Consider the following 17,500-nt stretch of genomic DNA (forward strand, 5'->3'; position numbering starts at 1 on the left):
ATTGGCCGGCCCCAGGTCATATGGGGTTCCGGAGCCAGGGATCCGATCCAAGTCCCAGCTGTGGCAACGTGATTACTTGAAAGAGGACCCTTTAAAGCCGGGGTGGGGGTGGCGGGAGGGGATGACACTGCATGCCATGGAGGCGCTCACCTGTCCTTTTTGTGGACACCTTTTCCGCGGTGGTGACAATGGATGCCCTGGCTGCCGTTCGGAAATGAAAGGTGAAGGCCAAGGTCCACGGTCCGTGGTCGGCGTGGTTCGTCTTCAAGGCCACGGATGAAGAAACGGGCTCCAGGAGGAAAGAGTCCAGGCCTTATGCCTGCCCTGCCTGGAGAATCCATGTCGCCACACAGCGATCCATCCCGATGCGTTCGTTGGTCCTGCGACGCCCCCTGCCGTAAGCTGCTTTTTATAGTCTCCGAAAAGGTCCGCCAGATGGCTCCCGGGGTGGGCCTGGGACGACCAAGTTCGGGGCCGGAAGAGGCCACTTCCAAGTGGGGGAGGAGTTACAAGTGGGTGGCAGACCTGAAGATAACCTGGAGGGGAGGAAAAAGGAGGGGAACCGTGACCGACCGAGCGAGCCGGAGGGGAGGGGAGGGGAGGGGAGGGGAGGGACGATGGGATGGCACCATCGGGAGTCCTGCTCAAAGAATTGGAGCCTCCTTGAGACATGCGACCACATCCATCATTCCAGAGGGAATGGAAGCGTCTTCCCCATGGTTGTACAATGATACATGTCCTTCAGAGTCCCTGAGAAAAAAAGGAATACAAGGCAAGATTTTGTCCGTGGAGGGAAGGGGGGGGGGGGGAGAACAGAGGCTCCAGACTTTGGATCTCTTGGCACAGGGGCCTCCTGCGCCGTATGGAAAGGACTGTTCCTAGGGTGCTCTCAGAATGGGATTTCTGGGTCCCACGAACCTTGTGTGTTGGACAAAGAGGCAGAAAGAGGGGTTCCCGGCTGGAAAGCCCAAACCACAGCTCTTCAGATGGGTAGGGAAGGGCAGACAGACTTCCGGCCCCAAGCAGTGATCTGGACCTCCAGAGGCCTTAGGACGACTTCACTGAGAACACGCAGAATACGACCCAGCCACAGCGTCCTCTATACCTAGCTCTGTTTCACTTTCTCTGTCTCTCTCCCCTCCTCCTCTTTCTCCCTCTGATTCTGCCTCTCACTGTCTGCCTATCCTCCGTCCCTCCCTGTCTGTCTCTGTCTCTCTCCCTCACAAGCACACCAAAGCGGGTCCCCCCCCCCCCCCCGGAAAGGACGGATGTGAGACGGACACCCTCTTCTTCCCGTCTTGAAAGCAGGAGAAAAACCTTCCTCTAGAAGCCCAAGTTCAAAGCCAGCTGTTTCAAGGAACGTCTGCCTCTGGCAAGGGGGAGGGGGAGGGCGAGGGGGAGGGCGAGGGGGCGGCCTGGAGGCAGCCTGGAGCACCCACGGCATGCATTCAGAAACCTCGTGCATCTCTCTTCCGGTGCTATCTTTTGGGGGCACGTGGTACTCTTGGGCAAGTCCTCCGAACGATAGTGGAAACAAACATCTGTCTTCTCTCCCACACCTGATGAATGCAGACAGACACACTGGAAGAGCACCCACCCCCCCTTTTCCCCCAAAGGACTCTTGTCACTGTACAGACGGGGGGGGGGGGGGGGGGGGCGGCACGGGGGTGTCACACGCAGTCTTGGTGGCTCGTCTATGTTTCCAATCCGCCCAGGCAGTGCAGGCGGCCACCACTGCTGCTGCCACCTCTCACCGATCGTTCATCCTGTCCGTCAGTGCTATGACAGCACTAAGCTCTTCAGGGAGAAAATGCTCCCTGCCTTTCCTCTCGGAGGGCACACTGAGGGCACCCACTCCCATTAACAAAGTTTATTCACCTTGACAGGAAGAAAAGAGCTTGGGGTTTCTCACACCGCTGCAGATGACACTTTCCTACCGACTCTGGAATTCTCTTGCTCATTCTCCGGTGGGCCCGCCCCCCCCATTTCAGGAGAGGGTGTTTGGTTCTGGGTTGGGGTGCGTGTGTGTGCGCGCGTGTGTGTGTGCGTGTGGGTGTGTGTGTCTGGGTGTGTCTGTGTCTTGCTTTTTCATTTTATTGGAATACAGTTGACTGACAAAGTTGTATGAACTTACAGGGTTGTTTCTGGGTGTTCGTCATGGCAGTGAAAGGAAACACCAGGATTTCCCTAGAAAGCCATCCCGTTCACCTGATCGGTGGCGTGAAGGACATTCACATCCTCCTTGAGTTTCGCATTTGAAAGTGAGGGGCGGGTGCGTGCAGCAGGTCCCCCCCCACCCCACCCCGCGCCCCGAACGTGCCTCCCGCAGTGGCACTAGGAGTGTGTGCAATGAAAGGGACAGGACACCAGACACCAGAGGACCATTCTGACCCTCCTTTCCTTCTCTCTTCGGAAAGCAGGAAATAAATCTCTTGGGTGAAAGAAAAGTGTGCTCCCTGCCACGAAATTTGGGGGGGGGGGGTGTCGGGTTGGCGATAAGGACTTCACTGCTCCCATGGCTCCTGCAATGTTCACGAATCCTCCAAATCCTCAAGGCAAGATGGTTCACAACCAATACATGAGCGAGCTGTCAGAGACACCAGGGACTGAAACACTCCGTATTAGGGAGGGGTCCTCACTCACTTTCATGCAAAGGCAGCGACAACAGCAGCCTTTTCAAAGATGGCTGCAGGCAAGAGGGTGGGGGAGATGATGGAGAAAGTGGTGGTGGCGGCGGCGGCGGCGGCGGCGGCGGCGGCGTGGCAGACTTGGATCACGTCCATTATGTTCATTCAACAAACAGTCGGGGCGACGGGAGAATGGCCGCTTGGTGGTCTGTGTTTCTCCAGGCTCCCTGACCCACTCCCTGCCCCACACCCCCAACCCCCCACACCCCCTTGGACATGGGCAGGAAGGTTTCTAGAGAAGGCAGTGCCTGACCTGCCGGCTCTGTCACCCTGGGGGGAGAACATTTCGGAGAGTCGCCAGAGGCTTCAGACTTCCTACCCCTCTCCCTCCCCCACTCTGAACCCTGGTAACTAGACTTCATTCAACCGACACTTAGGATGGGTCATCCAACTGTTCTCTCATGAAGGAAGGAAGGAAGGAAGGAAGGTGGGTCGGTGGGTAGGTGGGTGTGTTTTCTGCGTGGGGTGAAGCCTTCCCTCCCTCGATGCAAGCCTGATATCCTCACCTGTCACAGAGACTGGACCCCTAAAAAACTACTGTGTCCGGTTTTCTCCCATTTAGGGGGTTCCAGAGTGTGTGTGCGTGCGTGCGCGTGTGCGTGCGTGCGTGCGCGTGCGTGTGCGTGTGCGTGTGCGTGTGTGTGTGTGTGTGTGTGTGTTTTGAGGGCCACACCCACGGCATATGGAGGTTCCCAGATGACGGATCGAATCGGAGGCTTTAGCTGCTGGCCTCCTACACCACAGAAACAGGAATGCCAGGTCCGAGCCGCGTCTGGGACCAACACCACAGCTCACGGCAACACTGGATCCTTTACCCACTGAGCGAGGTGGACAGGGATCGAACCTGCAACCTCATGGTTCCTGGTCGGATTCATTTCCACTGCGCCATGGCGGGAACTCTGCTTTGTGGTTTTGGCGTTTGGATTCCAGAAGGTGGCGTAGGGGTCCCTGTTCGTCATCTATTGGATAGAGACTCGTGTGTGTATATGTTCATCCCATCCTCCTCATGGATCCCTCTCCCCCGCCCTCATGATTTCTTTTTCCCCCTCTGCTTTTTAGGGCTGCCCTCGTGGCATATGGAAGTTCCCAAGCGAGGGGTTGAATCGGAGCTACGGCTGCTGGCCTACGCCACAGGCACAGCCATGTGGGATCCGAGCCGCGTCTGCGACCGACACCACAGCTCACGGCACTGCCTGCCGGATCCTTACCGCCCCCCTGAGCGAGGCCAGGGATCGAACCCACACCCTTCCCTGCAAAGGTTCCTCGTCGGATGCGCTTCCATGGTGCCACGACAGGAACTCCCCCGTGATGGTTTTTTTTCACGCTGGTGTTCCCACCAACAAGGAAGGAATGGCCCAATATTCTGGAATCACCTAGAGGGGAAAAGACGCTGAAAAAGAAAGAACGGAGGGATAGATGGATGTAGATGGATCACTGAATCCCCTTGACTGTACACCTGAAACGAACACAACATTGTAAGCAAGCCCACTGTACGCCGAGCTAAAGCAACAACAACAACCAACAACCACAACAAACTTACATCTTAAAAAAAAAAAAAAAAAAAAAAAAGAAGATGTCCCCTGCAGTTCCCATCAGGGCTCAGCGGTAATGAACCCGACTAGGATCCGTGAGGATGTGGGTTCGATCCCTCCCCTGGCCTCGCTTGGTGGGTTAAGGATCCCGTGTTGCTGTGGCGGTGGGGTAGGCCCGCAGCTACAGTTCTGATTCGACCGTGAGTCTGGGAACTTCCATAGGGCTGGGGCGTGGGCGTTAAAAAAAGATATACTATATGCATACTATATACATATGTAGGAGTTCCCGTCATGGCTGGACGAATCCGACTAGGAGGCCTGAGGGTGCGGGTTCGATCCCTGGCCTCGCTCGTTGGGTTCAGGATCGGGTGTTGCCGTGAGCTCTGGTGTAGGTCGCAGACAGGGCTCGGATCCCGCGTTGTGCTGGCTCTGGTGTAGGCCGGTGGCTACGGCTCCGATTGGACCCCTAGCCTGGGAACCTCCATGTGCCATGGGTGCAGCCCTAGAAACAGAAAATAACTACGTGTGTGTGTCTGTGTGTGTGTGTGTGTGTCTGTGTGTGTGTGTGTGTGTGTGTGTGTGTGTGTGCGTGTGTCTGTGTGTGTCTGTGTGTGTGTGTATACAGATAGATATAGATATACAGATATAGATATAGATATATCACCTACCTAAAGGCCCAGGACTAGAGAAAGCATTGGGTCATTAGGATCTAAGAATCTTCTCCCCGCCCCCCAAATCCATCCATCCAACCCACCCTCCCTCCCTCTCTCCATCTTTCACTTTTCCTGATAAAGACAAAGGGACAAAAATTGTTTGTTTGTTTGTTTCTTTGTTTGTTCGTTTCTTTCTCAAAAGATGTACATCTACTTTGTAACTTATACCTCTGTCAGAGGGATGGAGAATCCTTGACCTTTTCCTCCCTACCCAAATCCTTCCAGAAGTCAGAAACTCAGTGGCTGGAAAACTGGACTGGATCCTGAAGTTTTTCCAGTTGCCTTCCATCTCTGGCTACAACTCTCTTCATGAGCGTTTCCCATTTTCTCCCACCCTTTGGACCTGGCATCCTTGTGGATGAGAACACGTATCGCTTGTCCCGAGGCCCTGAAAACGGAAGCTAGTGGAGTCCCTCGATGAACACATCAGAGAAATGGTCTCTGAGAGTGTCTCTGAGAGTGAAACCATCACCCTGTGTTCATTTCTCTAAGAGCCCCTCGGAAAGTTGGCCCCAACACCTGACGGCATTCTCAGAGGGGCCTTTCAAAAGACTGAAGGGGCGTTCCCGTCATGGCTCCGTGGTTAACGAATCCGACTAGGAACCGTGAGGTTGCGGGTTCGATCCCTGCCCTCACTCAGTGGGTTAAGGATCCAGCGTTGCCGTGAGCTGTGGTGTCGGTCGCAGACACGGCTCGGATCCCACGTTGCTGTGGCTCTGGCGTAGGCTGGCAGCTATGGCTCCGATTCGACCCCTAGCCTGGGAACCTCCATATGCCATGGGAGCGGCCCAAGAAATGGCAAAAAGACAAAACAAACAAACAAACAAACAAACCGACAAAACAAAAGACTGAAGGGACTTTCCCCTCTCCCTCTCTCTTCCCTCTGTCTCACTCACTGTCTCTGTCTGTCTCTCTGTGTCTCTCTCACACGCACACGCACACACACACAGAGTCACCGGCTCCGTTCTTCATATGTAACAGTTTGAAAGTTCCAGGAAAGGTTGGCAGCCCAAACCGGCCTTGGTACTCCAGCTCCAATTAAGTCTCAGAGACAGAGTTTTGGGGTGAAGCATAAAGAACAGCTTTATTGCTTTGCCAGGCTAAGGAGGCCACAGCAGGCTAAGGACCTCAAAACTGTGTCCTCCCTTGAGAGGGGATAGCAAGGGGTTCTATAGGTTTAGCTTAATGGTAGGCATGGGGGTGGCGGAGCTGTCTAGAAGCATCAGGGTGCTTGCATTCTTCTCCCTGGATAGGAGATTAGGATAGACCATTTCAAAGTCATCAAGGCTGGAGTCAGGTGGTCCATGGAATGTTTCCAGTGTCTTTGGGGTTATGGCATTTTGACCTTCTCTCTGGAGTGAAGATTGCTCATCCACGGGGCGGGCGTGGGGCGGGGGGTGGGGGGGGGTCGCAATCCTTAGGGAGTGTTTCAAGGGTAGAGAAAACACCAGGTTCACTACAACTCTGACTCGACAGTAGTCATTAGTCATAAGTTCGTGGGCCAAGGCAAGCCATAACCTAACGGAGACTATTTCAAAGTAGCTTTTAGCTGTAACAATGTCTCTGGCTCCAACACACCAGCACTCCGGGGCTTGAGCTTGGTTTCAGTTTCAGAGGAGGGAACTCTGGCTCCAAGGATTAACCCCTTCGTTCCTTTGGTTTCTGTGGGCCTGGTTCGGGGAGCCCATCCACATCACCGCCTTTTGAGAGGCCATCTGACAACTGTTTCACCAAAGCGACGTCATCTCAAAACAAGGAAACCAGTTCCATGAAATGGAGGATCTCTCCCTCCCTCTCCCTCCCTCTCCTTCTCACTCTCCTCTACCCACAGCTCATGGCAACGTGGGATTCGTAACCCAGTGAGCGAGGCTGAGCATGGAACCTGCCACCTCATGGTTCCTAGTTGCATTTATTTCCACTTCTGCACCACGATGGGACCTCCCCAGCACAGTTTTTCACACGTGAAGTTTCCCGGGACGTCTCGGAGGAGGCGGACCCCAAACGTGTCTCCATGCCCTATGTGGGTGATTCCTGTGAGGTAAAATGACTTAAGGACCGGCCCACACAAAAGGGACACTCTGGCCCTCCTTTCTGGCCCCCAGACAGCAGGAGATGAAAATCTCCTCCTCGTGCAAAGGAAGATGGCAAGTGAAGATGTCCATTCCCACACCAAGGCCAACATGCTCCAGAAGTTTTGCGGGGTTTCCCGGGTTGGGAAATGGCGGGGGCTCCTTTGGCCTGACACGAGGCGAGTTTCGTGCACACATCCTCCCCCACCCCCCTCCATGCAGTCTGCGAGGGGCAGCCTGAGGGTAGGGAAATTGGGGAAAGGGGGGAAAAAAAACACTTTCCCTAAAGAGAAGCTCCAGGAAAAGTCACCACCTCTGACTTGACTGGAGAGTTTCTGCATTTGAATGAAGTGATTGAACCCAGGCCCTGAGGCCTGGATCTTCCTGATCTCCCCTCCCCCCCTTCCCGGGCGTGAGTCCAGGCGATTTGGGAAGCGAGAGGCGGCGCAGCAGGGATGGCGGCCGGGGGTGGGGGGTGGGGCGGGCAGCTGGGGCCGGGAGTGGGGGGGTGCGGGACTAATGAACCAGCGCCTGCCTGCATGCCTGCCTGCCTGCCTGCCTGCCTGCCTGCCTGCCTGCTTGCCTGCCTGCCTGAACGAGCCCCTCCCCTCCCCCCCCACCCCCTCCCCACACCCACCCGCCTGAGGGCAGGGATGGGGCCTGAGAGCTAAGGGAAACTTCTTTGCTAGCTACTTGTCAGGGAGTGATCCCAGCTCAAAGTCCCTTTGCTTATTTCGGAACAAGGTCTGAGTCTCAGCTAGTACAGAGTTTCTGAATGTCTCGGCACATGGACTGGCCTGCACCAAACAAGCAGACAGGAAGAAAAATGAACACACAGAAATCCAGCTGGTCTCCTTCTCCCAGAGTCTCTCTTGGAGAAATTACCTTAAGCTCAGTGACTTTGCCCCGTCTCCCTCTGGTGCAAAGCCATCCCTGGAGGAGCCAGGTCTTACATGAGCAGGGCAGGGCAGGGCAGCACCACCCAGGTGAGCTGGAGAGTGGAGAGTCAAGTTGATAGATACCCCAAATGTGGCTGGCCAGGGGTCTGGGCTAGCATTCCGTGTGAACTCACACACCCAGGCACCTAGCACCGATTTCCCCATGTTCTTCCGACCCTGATTCTCACTCTTCTTCTGTCCCCCCCCCCCCCCCTTCCTTCGGCTTTTTGCCTTTTCTAGGGCCGCTCCTGCGGCATATGGAAGTTCCCCTGCCAGGGGTCCAATCGGAGCTGTAGCCGCTGGCCTGCACCAGACCCACAGCAACGCGGGATCTGAGCCACGTCTGCAACCTGCACCACAGCTCACGGCAATGCTGGATCCTTAACCCACTGAGCAAGGCCAGGGATGGAACCTGCAACCTCATGGTTCCTAGTCAGATTCATTAACCACTGAGCCACAATGGGAACTCTGACTCTCCCTCTTCCCTGCCTGATACCTTAAGAGCCTGATCGTTTGTGGGGAAATGAAATCCCAGCTGGCAAGAGCCACCTTATCTTCCCAGCACACGAGAAAAGAATAGGCGCAGGCTCACATCCATCTTATGTTTCTATGCCTTGCCCTGGCCCCACCGTTTCAGAAAGCTGTGTCCCTCCACCTGTCAAAAGCCAAAGCCCAGGAGTTCCCGTCGTGGAATAGTGGAAAGGAATCCAACCAGGAACCATGAGGTTGCAGGTTCGATCCCAGGCCTTCCACAGTGGGTTTAGGATCTGGTGGCATCACCTTGCGCTGCGGTGTAGGTTGCAGACGCAGCTTGGATCTGATGGTGCTTGTGACTGTGGCATACACCCCAGCAGTTGTAGGTCTGATTCGGCCCCTAGCCCGGGAACCTCCATATGATGGGGGGAGGGGGGGGGGGGAGGCTGCAGCCAAAGCCCAAGGAAGAAAGACAATCAGAATGTTGCGTGGAACTCCTGGAGACTTAACAACCACCACCAGTCATGACCATGGCTGTCAACCGACACCAGAGCCAAAGAAATGTCGGATCAAATAGGAACCTGCCACTTACACCAGTACTCACCACAATGCAGGACCACAAAAACAAAGGAACAAGAAACCAAAACTAAATAATTGCCCAGGAGCAGCAGGTGCAGGAAAAGCATGCTGACTCTCACCCCCCAGAAGCCAGAGGTAACCTATTTATCACCCCACACGCACACACCTCAGCACCACCAGCACCAGCACCCCCCCCCCCCACCCCAGGATCGAATCTGCATCCTCGTGGGTGCTCCTCAGCTTTGTTACCAATGAGCCACAATGGGATCTCCCCAATCCAGGTTTTTATGTTTCTTTTTTTTTTTTTTTTCCCCTTGCTTTCTTCGGGTGGCACTCACGGCACACGGAGGTTCCCAGGCTAGGGAATCAGAGCTTGAGCCACTGGCCTACACCACAGACACAGCAACACCAGGTCCGATCTGTGTCTGCAACCTACACCACAGTTCAGGGCAATGCCAGATCTTTCACCCACTGAGCGAGGCCAGGGATCAAACCAGCACTCTCATGGATGCTACTCAGATTCCTACCTGCTGAGTCACAATGGGAACTCCACTAAATACATAAATTTTTTCAAAGAGAGAGAGAGAGGGAGAGTGTGTGTGTGTGTGTGTGTGTGTGTGTGTGTGTGTGTGAGAGAGAGAGAGAGAGAGGTCTGGTATCACTTGGGGAAAAATAAAATTATGCTTGGAGAAAAATACCTGTCCCTAGAGATCATTCACAATGGCTTGTTCTGCCTGTTCATTTCTCTCTTTCTTCCCTTTTCTTTTTTCCTTCCTTTTCTTTTCCTTTCGCATCTGTCTGTGCCGTGTGTGTGTGTGTGTGTGTGTGTGTGTGTGTGTGTGTGTGTGTGTGTGTGTGTGTGTGTGTGTGTAGTCTTCTTTTAGGGCTTCACATGTGCCATTTTGTAGGTTCCCAGGTTAGGGGTCAATGCTAGTCGGGTTCGTTTCCACCGAGCCACAACGGGAATTCCTGCCTTGTGCTTCTTTATCTTTGCTCTGTTACTAGGTGCTAGGGATTCCTTTTTGTTAAGTCCAGTCACTTAAATAAGGGTGTTTGCAGGGTTGCCTAAAGCATCAAAAATGTATTTTCTCATTAAATATTGGAATGTGGGGAGTTCCTGTTGTGGCTCAGTGGTAACAAACCCGACTAGTATCCATGTATGCCGGTTCGACCCCTGGTTTGGGAACTTCCGTATGCCACAGTTATGGCTCTAAAAAATCCTCTCTCTCTCTCTCTCTCTCTCTCTCTCTCTCTCGATAATATACACATACACACACACATCCATACGTACATACCTATGTACACATATACATATACATTGGAATTTGGTCTGCCATCGATGAGATGCTCCCTCTTTGTGTGTTGTTCATTTTGTTTTTTGTTTTTTAGGAGTGCACCCTCGGGATATGGAAGTTCCCTGGGCTAGGGGTTGAAGAATCGGAGCTGTAGCTGCTGGCCTGCACCTCAGCCAGAGCTATGCCCTGCCAGATCACCCGATCTGAGCTGAGTGGCCACGTCTGTCACCTACACCTACCTCCCCCTGAATGAAGACGTATTTTCAATACATCTCAAGTGGAGAAAAACTTGCTAAAAATCACTTTATTTGTCATGGAAACCATATCTTCTAGCAGACATGGCACAAAAGCCAGTGTTTATGGTCATCACACCACAGACATCAGAATTCCAAGCTTCTAGGGGTTTCTTGGGGGTGGGGTGGGGTGTGTCCCCAGGGCCTGTGGAAGTTCCATGCCCACCCCTCTGCCACCACCCAGGGATCCTTCGCCCTGGGTGGGTGGGGGGAGGGAGAGGGTATCTCAGCAGAAACGATCTTATCTTACGGGGTTTATGGATGGCTAGAAGCATGTGGTTCTGTTCATCTCATGCTTGAGGTTTCGGTTTTTGCCCTCCTACCTACCCAATGGTCGGCAGATGGAATTCTTCTGGTTTTCTCTGGCCATCCCTCTCCTCGAACTCACGGGTCCAGTTTTTCTCCCACATTTGACTTTTCCGGGAGATCCACAAAAGGAAGCGCCAACCCTTGACATCCACCGACAAGAGATCACCACCCTCTGCCCCTCTTTAGCCCCTTCTCATCCTCATGCCTGCCTGCACACATCGGAGACATTTCCAAGTGCCCAGGAGGATCCTTGGACCCTGACACCTCGAAATCTTCCCTGAGCAGCAGTGCTCGGGACTCAGACCTGGGGTTTATCACGGGCTCCAACCACGACCTTTGGTTTTCCTGGGCTGGGAGATCGGTTTCATGAGATGGAACCGGCTGCGGATTCAGCTTCTGGATCTGGACTGTGAAACGTTGTACAAGACTTTTTTCAAGGCATGACTGTAGGGGAACAAAACCTTGCGGCCCGCCCCCCGCCACATCCCAGATGTCACATGAGCACGGGGAGGAATTCTGTGGAGCTGGAAACAACCATGACCCAAAAGAACACAGGAAGGAATTCCTGTCATGGCGGGGCAGAAACGAATCGGACTAGGAATCACGAGGTGGCAGGTTTGATCCCTGGCCTCGCTCAGGGGTTTAAGGATCTGGCATTTTTCCGCGAGCTGTGGCATAAGGTCTCAGATGTGGCTCGGATCCCGCCGTTGCTGTGGCTGTGGCTCAGGCTAGCAGATGCAGCTCCGATTCAACACCAAGCGTGGGCGCGCGCGCGCGCGCGGGGGGTGGGGGGGAGGCGGGGAGGGAAGCAAACCTCCTAAGAACGACGAAAGTGCAGTTAGGAAACAGAAAATGATGATCCCGGAAGTCCACTTGAATGTGGTTGGGAGACATGCGTAGGACCACACCGCCACCGTGTGAGAGACCAGTGCAAGACAGCTGAACAATACAAAGCGGGGTGGGGGGTGGGGTGCTTGGCGGGGGTTGGAGGAGGAGGAGGAGGAGGAGGAGGTGGGGGGAGACGGCGGCACTGGTGCTGGGCAAAGGTGCCTCTGGGCGAGGACTTTGGTGACCATATTCTCATGGCAGGCTTGAGAGCCCAAAAGATGACATGGTGGAGGCTGAAGTTAAGTTTGGTCAAAAGGAAAACAACCATGAGAAAAGATGCATCCACCCACACCTAGAAAAGATATCGTGCCAGGAATGGGAGCCCTGTTCCAATGGCTCTTCCTGGGATTGTGGGAAATGAATCGATAGCAAGAAGATGCTTTCACATCCATGTCTTCAATGACTCCTGTACTAAGTGCGTCGTGGTTTTGCCAGTTTGGCAGAGTTGTGGAATGTCATCCGGCAATTGCATCTCCCCTGCCCAACCAGCAAGATGGAGTTGTTCTTTTTTTTTTTTTTTTTTTTTTTTCCTGCTGCACTGCCTTTCCTGTGCCAGGGATCGAACTTGAGGCTCAGCTGTGACCTAGGCACAGCGGGAACTCCAAGATGGATTTCTTTTTCCTTCTTTTTCTTTCCTTCCTTCCTTTCTTCCTTTCTTTCTTTTCTCTCTCTCTCTTTCTTTTTCTTTTCTTTCTTTCTTTCTCTTTCCTTCCTTCCTTTCTTCCTTTCTTTCTCCTTTCTTTTTCTTTCTTTCTTTCTTTCTTTCTTTCTTTCTTTCTTTCTTTCTTTCTTTCTTTCTTTCTTTCTTTCTCTCTCTCTATCTTTCTCTTTCCTTCCTTTCTTTCTTTCTCTTTCTTTCTTTCTTTCTTTCTTTCTTTCTTTCTTTCTTTCTTTCTTTCTTTCTTTCTTTCTCTCTCTCTCTCTCTCTCTCTCTCTCTTTCTGGTTTTTTTTGGGGGGGAGCCACACCCGCAGCACATGGAGGTTCCCAGGCTAGGGGTCAATTCGGAGCCTTACCTGCCGGCCTACACCACAGGCACAGCCACGCGGGATCCGAGCCGCGTCTGTGACGGACACCACAGCTCACGGCAATGCCAGATCCTTAACCCAACAAGTGAGCCAGGGATCAAACCTGCAACCTCATGGTTCCTGGTCGGATTTGTTTCCACTACCCCAGGATGGCAATCCTGAGACTTGCAAAGTTTATTGTTTGTTTCGGGTTTTCTCCACCCCCTCTCCCTCCCGTTTCAGCTTTATGTTTTACTTTTTGGCCACACCCACGGGCAGCAAGTGGAAGTTTTTCCTGAGGCAGAGATGGAACCTGCACCACACAGGGGCAACCAGAGCCACCGCGTTGAGAAAGCAGGAGCCTTGACCCTGTTGGTCGTGGGCTTCCTTCTTCTTCTTCTTCTTCTGTTGTTGTTTTTTGGGTTTTTTTTGGGGGGGGGTTGTTTTCCTTTTTTTGTTTTGTTTTGTTTTGTTTTGGATGAGATTTCAGTTCACCCCCCCCCCCCAACACACACACACACTCATAGTGTTGCGTTGTACTTTCCCTCCATTGTGGTTGGTCAGTCATGCTGAAATCCATGTTTCTATGACCTGACCACCAGAGCATTTGCCCCAGGCAGCCATTTGTTCTCTTTGGACTTTGTCTCAGTCTATGCAGAGAGAGATTTTCATTTCCACTTTCCTAGGATCGACTGTATCCTTCTCTCCCTTCCTAAGCTTCTGGGCTTTGCTTGTCTGCTTTTGACAGACCGTCTCCGTCGGTAAGGGTGGCAGGTAAACCGACTCCTGCGTTGTCGTTCTCCGAGAGCTTGCCCGGTTTCGTTTTTGCCAGTCCCCGCCTACCCTCCCACCCTCCCTCTCTCCCTCCCTCCTCCAGCTCCGTGCAGGGAGGTGGGGTGGGGGTGGGGGAGAGAAGAGAAGGTGGAGGGGAACCTGAGATCTCTCTCGCTAGTGCCACCCTCACCGCGCCGGCTTCTCTCTGGAATTCCCAAGCCCAGGAAGGGACATGCTTGGGGGAGCGAGCGCGGCTCCTTCTAGGCAACAGCGAGAACCTCTTCCCAGCTCCTTCCCCGCCGCCGCCGCCGCCGCCGCCGCCGCCGCCGCCGCCGCCGCCCCCCTCTTTCCATCTGCTGCCATCACGCCACGCAGTGCCTTGCCAGGAGGCAGCTCCGCGAGGCAAGCTTCGCGGTCGTGCAGGACGCCTGGCGCCTCGGCCCCGGGAAGAGCTCGGGCATTTGGGTGGCCGGCGCTGTGTCGTTGTGTCGCCGCCGGCCGGCCGGCCTTCCGGATCTGTCCCGGTGACGTTGGTGGCGGTTGTCGCGTGCCATCTAGTGTCCGCTTTTATATCGTCCCTTCCCTCTGCAGCTTTGGGGACCTTCGCGAGGGATGTGACTCAGCCATCCGGCCTGAGTCAGAGTTCCGGGAGGCTGGCGACACTGGCGGCGACAGCTCCGGTGGCTCAGAGGCCTGGGAGTGTCCCTCTCTCACCGGAGATTGGGCCTGCAGGCCTGTGAGGGAGTGACTGTCACCGCGCTCCCCAGGCAGGCTCTGGGGCCGCCTGGCCGGGTCGACCAGCATCCGCTCTTGCCGCTCCGGCCCCGGGGACCGACCAGGCCTGGGCCGGGCCGCCTCCCTAGCGAGGGGAGAGGGTGTGCGGCGCCCGGGACTGCCTGTGCTCGGGTGGCCTGGCCTTGTCCCGGGTCGCCCTTTGGAGCGTGAATGACTCCCGCCTGCGGTCCCTCCAGCCTCTCATCCCCGAAGTGAGGAGCGGCCCGGGTTGTGCGCTGAGGGCGTTGGAGGGCGCGACAGGCTCGGTGGCCGGCACGCTTGTTTCCCGGTCGTCATGCCGGCATGGGCCCCTCCCCGCCTGCCCCCCGACTGATGGCTACCGCCGGCCCGTGCGGAGTCGTACTCACGAGGTCTAGACCGGCACAAGACGTGAGGGGTGGAGCGGAAAGGGTGGCTCGGGCCCCGGCGCCTTCCTTCGCGGGGTCCGTTCGTCGGAGGCGCCTCCGTGGAAACATTTTTTTTTCCAAGTCCTGATGGATCCGGAGACGGTGGACGGTACCCCGCCGGCCCCCTGCTCCCGGGTGTGGCCGGGAAGGGTGCACCTGGGCCTGAGGCGTGCCCATGTAGGGTCCCGGTCGTTGGACAAGACTTCGTTTCCCACGCTCTCATTTCCCGCCCCCCGCCCTCGGAGTGTTTCCCTGTCGGTCGGTCGATCGGTCGGGAGGTGGGGACCGGCCTGAGCTGGATGGTGTGTCCTGGATTTTGGGGGAGCCAAGTCCCCGTCTGGAGCTCCGGACAGACCGATACCTGCCCGCGTGGGCAAGCCGGGAAGGGCTTCCCCGGCTGGCCGGCCGGCTCCACCTCCTTCATGTCCCTGTCCCTTCCTTGCGGTCACGCTCCCCGGGTCGACCAGATGGCTCTGAGAGCGCTGGGTCTGGCGACTCTAGGGCAGGGCTGGGGGACAAGTGTCCGGATGGGGGTTCCGGGGATACCCCCACGTCCTGTGGGTGGGCCCCGCTGCTGGGCATGGACATTTTTCGCGGCCGAAATACGCCTTTTCTGTCACCAGGTAGATGCTGACACGATCCTCTTCAGCGCCTGTCGCTGGAGACCTTGGGCCTCTGGATGCACGTGGGGGGCTTTGGGCTTTCGGCTGCTGTCCAAGGCCTGACCCTGCCCTTTGCACCCCGCGTGGGGGCCGCTCGCCTGGGCCTGTGCGCCGGCTCTCACTTGTGCATCCAGCTGGCCCGTGCTGCGGTGTCTCCTCCGGTCTCTGGCTGACCCGAGGGCGGCAGGGCGCGTGGCCCTGTGGGGTCTTCTACCCTGTGTGCCTCCCTGCTGCGGGCACCCGGCGGCTCGGCTGGGACAACCCCACCCTGTTGGCTCCGTGCCACGTGTCAGGCGTTCTCCCTCCCGGGGTTGTCAGCCGCTGTCTCTCCCCTGAGAGAGGAAGGGGAGGAGGAGGAGGAGGAGGGGGTGCCGGTGAAGCTGAAGCAGGCCCCCGTGGTGATTGTCTTTGCTGGCCCTCCCTCCCCTCTTCTGGGCTCTTCCCTGGCTCTGCCAGGACTGATCGATGTGGTGATGTGGCGCTCTCCTGGGCTTGGGCTTAAGCCGCGCCAGATGAGGGACGGCCGCTCATGGTGAGCTGGGCCGCGCCTCTCATTCTGTCGCGGGCCCCTCGCTGCTCCTCCCCCACCTGCGGGTGGTGTGGGGGAAGGCAGGGGTGCGGCCTCCAGCCTGACCTCTGGTCTCCCGCCCTGCTGCCTTCGGGTGTCAGTCGGGGGGGGGGGGCCTGGGTCCTTTGGGACGCAGCAGGCATTCTCGCTTTGCCGCCTTGGCGTGTGCCTTGCGAGCGGTCCCTCCCCAAAGTGGGGGGGAGGCCTCCCTCGCTGCCATGCTTCGCATCCCTGCGGGTGCGTGAGCGTGCCTCCCCTGGTCCTCTGTGGTGCCCCTGGAGTACTCCGGGTTGCCTGTCAGATGCCCGAGGCCGAGCGGTGGTGTCGTTTTCCTCTCCCAGCGGTGAGTCCCCTCGGGTCCCCACTGTGGTGGTGGCGTGCCCCACGAGCAGCTTCCTAAAGCTCAGGGGAGGGGGTCGAGACGGTAAGGCAGGGGAAGCTTGTGTCCCCTCCCCGGGAGGGGCTCAGGTGGACCCCTTGTCATGGGTCTCCCTCACTGTGTGCCAGTGAGGGCAGCCCTTGGCCCTTGAGCGGCACGCCCCATGCTTCTCCCTTGACCGGGAAGGCTGCATGTGGTCGTGAGAGCGACCGCGGTGGGCCGGGAGATGTGAAGGGGGGGTCCCCGTCTGGCTTTCCGGACGTGGCACCCCTCCACCCACGTGGAAAAGTCTGAAAGGCAAGCCTGGTGGCAGCACAGACTCTTGCTCTCCCGGCTCTGACCGTGGACGCTCACATGGGCTGTGTGCTTTACCCATACCGCAGACCCCCCCCCTTCTGACTTCCCACTTTTTGGGAGTGTTCCCACTCCCGTGGGTCCCCGAAGGGGCGAACGATGGTGTGGGGGGCACGACGCGCCCTCGGTGAGAAAGCCTTCTCTAGCGATCTGAGAGGGGGGCCTTGGGGTACCTGGACCCCCCAGCCGCCGCCCCTCTGAAGTGTGCAAGGCAGTAGCTGCCGGTGCTACTTGCCACAGCGTGTGGGCAAGAGCCGCCCTCGCGCGAGGGGTGCGCTGGCCCCCGCGGTGGGGGCCAAGCGCTGCTCTTTTGCCTAATGCGGCCTGTACCTCCCCCCTCCGAGTTGGGGGAGGGTCACGCCGGGCCGGGCCGGGTTTTGGCATCCAGCGCCGGGCTGTGTGCTGCGTGGGCACGTGGTGCCCCTCCCCTTGGAAGGGGAAGTGGAGGAGGGGGATGCGCCCCGTCCCCCGGCGGCCTCTGCCCCTGCCTCCCCCGCTGCGAGCCGCCTGTCGGTTCTTCCCGCACTCGCCTGGGGTCGCAGCTGGTGGTGTGGAGGTGGTGAGCGAGCATGGTTCGGGCCGCCTCGCTCAGGAGCGTTTCCCCCAGGCGTCAGGCCCTGGAGGGTGGACTAGGTGAAGGACGGATGAGATGAGGGTGGAAAGATGGACGGATGGGTGAGATGAGGCGGACGAGCCCCCCCCCCACGTGGCAGGGGGGGGGAAGCCTTTGCACATGGGGCCCTGGTGGTGGGGCCGGGTCGTGGAGTGCTCTGGGGCGACTGAGGCCGCCTGGTGTCCC

Source organism: Sus scrofa, chromosome 10 (genome assembly GCF_054392235.1).
Source record: "Sus scrofa isolate SSC_HxYL_T2T_F1_AM1 chromosome 10, Sscrofa_HxYL_maternal_Yorkshire_Landrace_v2.0, whole genome shotgun sequence".
Taxonomy (NCBI): Eukaryota; Metazoa; Chordata; class Mammalia; order Artiodactyla; family Suidae; genus Sus; species Sus scrofa.